Raw genomic sequence first — 8170 nt, forward strand, 5'->3', positions numbered from 1 at the left:
AAAAGCAGAATCAGATGCATGCATTATTTGGTCACTTGTGTTGGACAAAGATGGTACTGTGGAGTAATTGGGAAAATATAGTTTTTCAATCAGTTAGGCAACATTGTGTGTCCTGGTCGAAAAAATGAAATACAACTGCTATGTGGCATCATTTAAGATGCTAAATTATATAGGAAATATAAAACAAGAATGATACTAATATCTAAACTAAAATCATGTATAAATGTCTGAAGTAAGGAGAATTTCATTATAGGATATAAGAAAACTTTAAGAATAATGATCTTTTTTTAAGAAAAATTATTTGAAAAATAGGTACCCTGGAGTAGAAGAATATATTCTCAAATGTAATCAAATAAGGTATCTGGTTCAGAATATATGTTAAGAACTCCTACAGGGGCACCTGGATGACTCTGTTGGTTAAGCATCTGACTCCTGGTTTCTGCTCAGCTCATGATCTCACAGTTATGAGACCCAGCCCCACATTGGGCTCTGCCTTGGGCATAGAGCCTGCTTGGGATTCTCTGTCTGCCTCTTTTCTGCCCCTCCTTACTTAGACTCTCTCTCTCTCTCAAAATAAATAAACTTTTTCAAATTTAAATCAACTACTTCAAACGAGTAAGGAAAAAGAAAACAGACATCACAATGTAACAGTGGGTAGGAGACTACAAGAGACATAGTAGGACATATCAAAATGGTCAAAGGACATATGAAAATATTTTCACACTGCTTAATAAATGAAAAAATGAAATTCAAATTACAATAACATATCAGTCCTTGCCCCCTCCTACAGATGATATATGAGAGAGAGATAGAGACACAGAGAGAGAGAGAGAGAGAGAGAGAGAGAGAGAAAGAGAGAGAGAGCGTCTTTATAAAATGAAAAGAATGTGGACTCTTTTTTTGTAAGATTTTTTTAAAAAGTAATCTCTACACCCAGTGAGAGTCCATGCTCCACTGACTAAGCCTACCAGATACTCCTGAGAAAGTGGACTCTTAAGCATTGCTGGTGGTAGTTTATATTACAAAGACTTTTGAAGACCATTTGAATTAACTAAATTAAATGTAGGCATAACCATTGCGCCAAAAATTCAAATTTCATGCATATATTCTTCAAAAATGCTTTCACATGGTCAGTGTAAGAAATGTACTTGTTTTTCATAACAACATTTTTAATAATAGTCCCTTTCAAGCAATGAAAATATCAACAATAGAATGCATAAAATGTTTCTATATATGTATATAATAGAGCCCTACACATCATGTATCATGTGAAAACAACCTATAACCAAATTCTGGTTACACCCAAAAATGTAGGAAAACCTGGCAAAAATGCTGTGCTAATGAAACAGACACGGAAGAACATATGCATTGTGATTCCATTTTCTCAATATTAAAGGGAGGGAAACAGAAAATTGTACAATAGGCTTAATCTGTGACTATACCAATAAGTAAGATGATTATTTTCATAAATGCCCACTTTTCAGTATGTTATATTCATATAAATGTATTAATGCAGATATATGCAACATATATGTATAAAGACAACTGTGTGTGTATGTGTCTATCAAATCCATCCTTCAAAATATCATATATCCAATATGGCACAAATTTCTTTCTTGTTATTGGTGCTAGAATATAAGTATTTATATTTAGTTCTGAGTGATGACACTGAAGAAAAATTACCAAATCTTGTCTTCTTGGATATAGAAAAATGAACTTCCCTGCCCTCATCTTTTATGCTTCGTGTCCTCAAAGAACATTTTTAAACCTAATTTTGTGATTTGGCTATTACTGAAAGTGCCACGATGAACATTGGGGTACATGTGCCCCTATTCATCGGCACTTCTGTATCCCTTGGGTAAATCCCCAGCAGTGCTATTGCTGGGTCATAGGGGAGTTCTATGGAAAGAGCCTAAATGTCCATCACCTGATGAAAGGATCAAGGAGATGTGGTTTATATATAACCCACATGGAATACTACATGGCAATGAGAAAGAATGAAATCTGGCCATTTGTAGCAACATGGATGGACCTGGAGGGAGTCATGCTAAGCAAAATAAGTCAGGCAGAAAAGGACAGATACCATATGTTTTCACTCATGGAGTGAAACAGGAGAAACAGGAGAAACCTAACAGAGGACCATGGGGAGGGGAAAGGGGAAAAAGAGTTAGAGAGAGGACAGGGGCAAATCATGAGAAACTCTTGAATACTGAAAACAAACTGAGGGCTGAAGGGGGAAGGGGAAAGGGAAAGCGGGGTAATGGGCATGGAGGAGTGCACTTGTGGGAATGAGGACTGGGTGTTAAATGGAAACCAACGTGACAATAAACTATAAATTAAAAGAAGATAAACCTAATTTTATAAAAAGAGCCTTCTAGCTGATCTTAATACTTCTTTTTTGGGTTGGTAATTGAATAACAGTGTAGCTCATAGCAAAATCACAGGATCAGCATGAGAACTGGGTCTTGGTTGTTACAAGTCAGGATAAACTAGTTATGCTGACTCTTGTAGTTATAAGCTGTGCCCCCACTAACCTTTGTGATGCATCACGTTTTATTTCCCCATGCTACATAACAACCTCATCCCTGGAGGTTCTGCTTGTTTTCCTAAGCTGGAGATTTAGGCAGAAAATGCTTATCTTGACAAGTCCTTGCACCAACTGTATCATGGAAGAGGCAGATAGAGGAGATGATATCTTAGCCCTCAGAGGCCTCTAAACAATGCCATGGGTCACTGCCACTCACACTCCACTGGCTGGGCAAAGAACACGGTCACATCTAACTTAAGGATATGTGGGGAAGTTTACTCTTGTGTGCTTACAAGTGGGAGCTCCAAAATATTTGCAGGAGTCCTGATCATGAAGGCTTTTTAAATTTAGATCTATGAATAATAGGTGCTAGGTCTTGGAATTCTCTAAAACAATTATGCCATATTCTTTTTGAATATGGTTTAAACAGCAAGCGCAAAAATGTATCGTTAAAAGGTTCTGTACCTATACACACACACACACACACACACACACACACACACACACATTTAAATGTCTTCTAAGGGCTCATAACCAGGAGAAACAATTTGTCTTTTGTCTATGTACAGTTATATTTCATGTAGTAGTTTACCACAGACATGGAATCTTAAATTTTTATTTTGAATTTTTCTGTGTAGATTGTTACCATATTAAAGATATAGATATGTTGAGGATGCTGTGTTACAAAATTACTTGATGGAGCAATTTGAATTACTGTCATAATACATCAATAGTTAAGATGATAACCTCCAGAACCAGTAAATTACTGCCTTATATTAAGGTTTCTTATCCTCTTGTTTCTCCTAGATGATCAAAAGTCATTATGTTAAACTTTCCAACTCAAAAAAAGTCATTGTCATGCGTTTTCTACATTGTCTTATTTCACTAATACAGTATATGTCCATATATATTTTATGTATGATTTTTGTGTGTTATATTTTATTAATGAAGATTAGCTGATTAGTATCTTTTAAAAATAGTGTGTGGCATTTAAATTCTAGATTCCCCACTTGAATTACCAGCCCCATTTAGTATCCTGTGTGGGAACCAGAGAGGATAGGCACAAAAGAAAACACATGTATAGTTCCCTGGGGTCCATTGATTTTTCCAGGGTTGGCTGTGTGGATATAAAGCTTTTAGCTCCCTTTCCTTAGTCTCCTTATCCCCAGTCCCAGGGGTCAGATAGACTTTTATTTTCTTCCTCATTTTGTATTTGCCTCAAGTTCTTATCTGTCTGTAGCCTCTTGCTTGTTTGCTTTGGATTCTGCTAGCCTAACCTTATAAACCTTTCAGACTGATGGGGATCGGATCCTAAAAAAGGTTTTGAGACTGATGGTTTTTTGTTTGTTTGGTTTTGTTATGTTTTACTTGTATGCCACTAATTCAGCATTCAAGTGTTATGTAAACCTATTCTCATTATTATATCCTGGTGCCTAATTGTGATCTAGCCTCCATTTCATTTTATTTGGGAAGTATATTCAGCTTATTTTTCTTTCACACTCATGAGCTCCTTCTAGATGAACTGTTAATCTGTATTATTATTATTGTCTTGGAAAATGGGCTATAGCTTAATCATTCTTCAGAACTATCAATATTACCGTTCAAGAATTGTTCTTCATTGCACTGTAAGACTTGTAAAAGGAAAATAATTCACCTTATGTTCAAAAGGTAAGCTAATTAAATACTCAAAAGAAAGTAAAAATACATATAATTTTATCACCTACAAAAATATAAACAAAACAATGTTGCAAGAAAATATTAAATAACAGTTCCTAAAAGTCATTTGAGTTCTGATGATGTGCAAAACTTTTGCAAAATTTTATTATAGTCAAAGATTTTATGATGAACAATTGCAATAACTATGGGCAGAAAATATATTTTCTAATATATTTAAATAATAAGAACCAAACAAAGCATTAACCCCAATATATATAGTAATTTTAGAAATGGCAAATATCAGACCTGTGATGATAACAGCAATGTAACTTGCATTTGGCTTCAAGTGAGTTACAGACAAGTGTCCTTCTGTCAGAAAATTTACAATCCGGTGTGATAAAGGCATGTATAATTAACAAGTAATTTCTTTCGAGAAACTGTGAAAAAAATACAACAGAAAAACGTGTTTCAGAGTAATTCAAGTTACATGGGCAGTCAGGTAACAATAGTCATCTAATGCCCTCTGAGGAAATTACACTGAAAATCATTGTCATTTTTGAAAAATAGGAACAAAGGCCAATGTTATCTGCATAATAATAAAGAAGGAGAGGAGGAGAGGAAGCAGATAGGTAAGCAGGGTCTGGTTCTTTTATGACTTTATTGAAGGTAGTAATGAGTAATGACTTCACTTACTCTTCTAAATGAAATGGAAAATTGCTCTAAAATTTGAGGAAAGGGATTACGTGAACTGAGTTGTAATTTTTAAGACAATCTGGTTTGTGGATTAAGTTTGACTGTGACATGGCAATAGTGAAAAAAGAAAGGCCACTTAAGAAGCATTTTTAATAATCTTTGTGAGAGGTAATTAATATCATACCAACGACCACAGCCACCTTATCTCTAATTCTAATAAATTTCAAACAATATTCCCTTTCAAATCCCAGTAGCAAGTAGTCTACAATAAGTGCCCAGTTGAAGAGGGACCAACCAGCCAGCATCAAAGTTCCAGATATGTTATTGAGATCACTGTAGACCCTCTGGACACACCTGAGATATTAGGGACTGCCCCCAGGGAGGGATTTGTGTGATTTTTCAGGCCCGAGAGTAGTCAATGACAAAAGCTTTACTTGGCAGACCTCACAGAAGAAAGCTGCCCTTTTCACACAGGCTTAGGTCATAGATGTGCTTTGCAGAGTCTGAAAGCATCATGATCAAGGACTTGGCAACTCTCCTCTCACCCCTTCGACCCAGGCCCTGCTCTTATGTATATCCAAATACCTCCATTCTATGGGTATTAGGGCTGGCTGGATTTTAGCAAAGGCTGTCCTCAGTTGTCACTGTTGAGATCTCCTTATCAAGGGGAGAGGTGGAAATTTGAGACACTTTTCTTTGTTCTGATTCAGTGCTCACTATTTTCCACTCCTGGCCCCTTTCCATCTCCCTCACCTGAGCCCTAAGATCCAAAAAAACACAGCAGCCTTCTGTTTAGGATTCCTTTAGAAAAGAAGGGCTAAAGAACTTGGCTATTAGCAGAAAAGGCATAGACTATAGAACCCACACGTCAAAAGAATCTTATCTAAGATCAACAAACGATCTAGTGCAGTGCAACTCAAAGTATGGTTCATGTACTTGCAACGTCAGATTCACCAAGGATCTTGTTAGAAATGCAAATTCATGGGCCAACCGGTAACAAATAGATCATATTCTCAGGGAACTGGAGGCAAGGGTCTGTGTTTTAACTGGCATTACATTTGGTTCTTAAATATGAGAACATTTAAGATCCACTAAGCTGGTAGGTTCTAAGGTGTGTTTGCATTCACTTCGAATTATCAACTTAATTATTTTCTATGTCATTAGGAGTTATTAGTACAAATATTTTCATAACCAGGACACTAGGCTAAATAATTGCCCAGGCCCAACAGTAAGTAAATTTTGATTAACGTTATTTCGAAAACATGCTTGTTTGTTGGAGTAGAAACTATACAGAACATATTTATTGAGGTAGAATATATACACAACAAAATTCGCCAACTCTAAGTATAATAATTGATGAGTTTTGACATATGTGTATAATCATGCAGTGACCACCAAGATATAGAACGGTCTCTTCACCTCCAAAATATCTCCTGAGCTGATAATCAATCTTATGCCCTCTCCCAGTTCCTTGATGTCATTGCTCTTTTTCTGTTCTTATTTAAATACTTATATACATATATATATATATATATATACATATGTCCATTTGTTTGTTTATTATTTTCAGTTTAGTGAATGCAATATAAATGTAAATACAACCATTCAGTATGAGTCTCCTGTGTCTGGCTTGAATACACTTAGTTTAATAGATTTGAAATTCAGTCATGTTGCATGTTTGAGTATATAGTTTTTCCTATTGATTTTCAATAGTATGCAAATGTACTGATACCTTGTAATTTACCCATTCGCCAGCTTATGGATATTTGGGTTGCTTCTACATTTGGAATATTATGAATGATGTCTTAATCATACCTTAACATGTTTTTGTGAAAGATATGTATGTATGTATGAATATATTTCTGTGTTTCTTTTAAGTAAATATCCAGGAATATTTTTTGGACTTGTTGAATAATTTTTGGACTTTAAGGTAAGTGCATATTTAGATTTGTACAACAATGCCAAACTGTTTTCTAATTGTTTTTGCATTTTTACCTTTTTATCAGCAAAAGGTTATAGTCCCAGCCAAACAAGTCCTTTGCCAACAACTGGTACTGCCAATTGTTTTAGTTTGGGCATCCTAATATGTGCATAGTAGTATCTCATTTTGGTTTTTTTTAATTCCCTTCATGATTAATGTTTGGCATTATAGGAAATGGGAAAAATAGACTATGTTCCTTGTCAGAGATATGGGCCATTTCAAGAATTTATATTACTGATCGTATTCAAGTTTTTTCATATTTTGGAAGCCAAAAAATGGAGGGAAATGCCACTATTTTCACCATGAAGAAGAGAAGACTAAATGTTGATAACATTTTTTTCCATTATAAGTAATTTTGATTAAGCTCATGCAAGTTACCAACTAAAGATCATGCTCTCATGTTCAGTGAACTCCCACCTCAATAGTTTTTTATCATATTAAATGTGTTTTAGATAAATATTCAATGTCTTAATGCTTTTAATTTCCACTGAATACAACATCTAGGCAATGCAGATAAACATCATTAAATAAAACTAGAAATGGGGAGAAGCAATAATACTTGAAAAGTATACTTTGCTTTCAAAAACATTTTCAAGTATGGCTATTCCAATTATCCACCCACACTCCCCACTGCAAATTGTCATACATAATACAGATCATGGAACATAGTTTAGTGGGAAAAATAGAGGTAACCTGTGTGTCATAAAAATTTGCTTTGAAATTTTCACTCCTCTTCCTTGTTAGCTATGTGATCTTGAGAAGCAAAGTAACTTCTCTGATTTCCAGCTTCTGGTGTGTAACATGGTGAATTAGTTTTGACAAGGTGGCCCTGACTTAAAATGAAAATAATTAAAAAACTCCTCTAGACTATCTGCTGCATAGTGAACATTATTAATACATTCACATGTGCACACACATTTACAGACAAACACACACACACACGCACGCAATTTAGCTTCATTTTTCTTCACTTGCTCTCTCAAATAGATTATTTCTATCTCCTCCCTAGAAAGGAAAGAAAGTAGGTTGATCAAGAAGAGCAGCAACAAATCTAGATATATAACTTTAGGTTTGTTTATTGTTCAATATCCGAAGCATTTTCTATGTTTGCTTATATTTAAGTAAGATTCCTATGCTCGTTAACAAACTTTATAAGAGAGATAATACATATCTGAGCTAAATTATACTTTAACTGAAATGTTATAGTAAAAAAGCCTATATTTTTGTTACATTTCAGTATTTTTATTGTCAAAATAACATATCATATAAGACAGCATTTTCTAGTGTTGTTAAATTATACTATAGATGAGAGT

This window comes from Suricata suricatta, chromosome 4, assembly GCF_006229205.1.
Source record: "Suricata suricatta isolate VVHF042 chromosome 4, meerkat_22Aug2017_6uvM2_HiC, whole genome shotgun sequence".
Lineage (NCBI taxonomy): Eukaryota > Metazoa > Chordata > Mammalia > Carnivora > Herpestidae > Suricata > Suricata suricatta.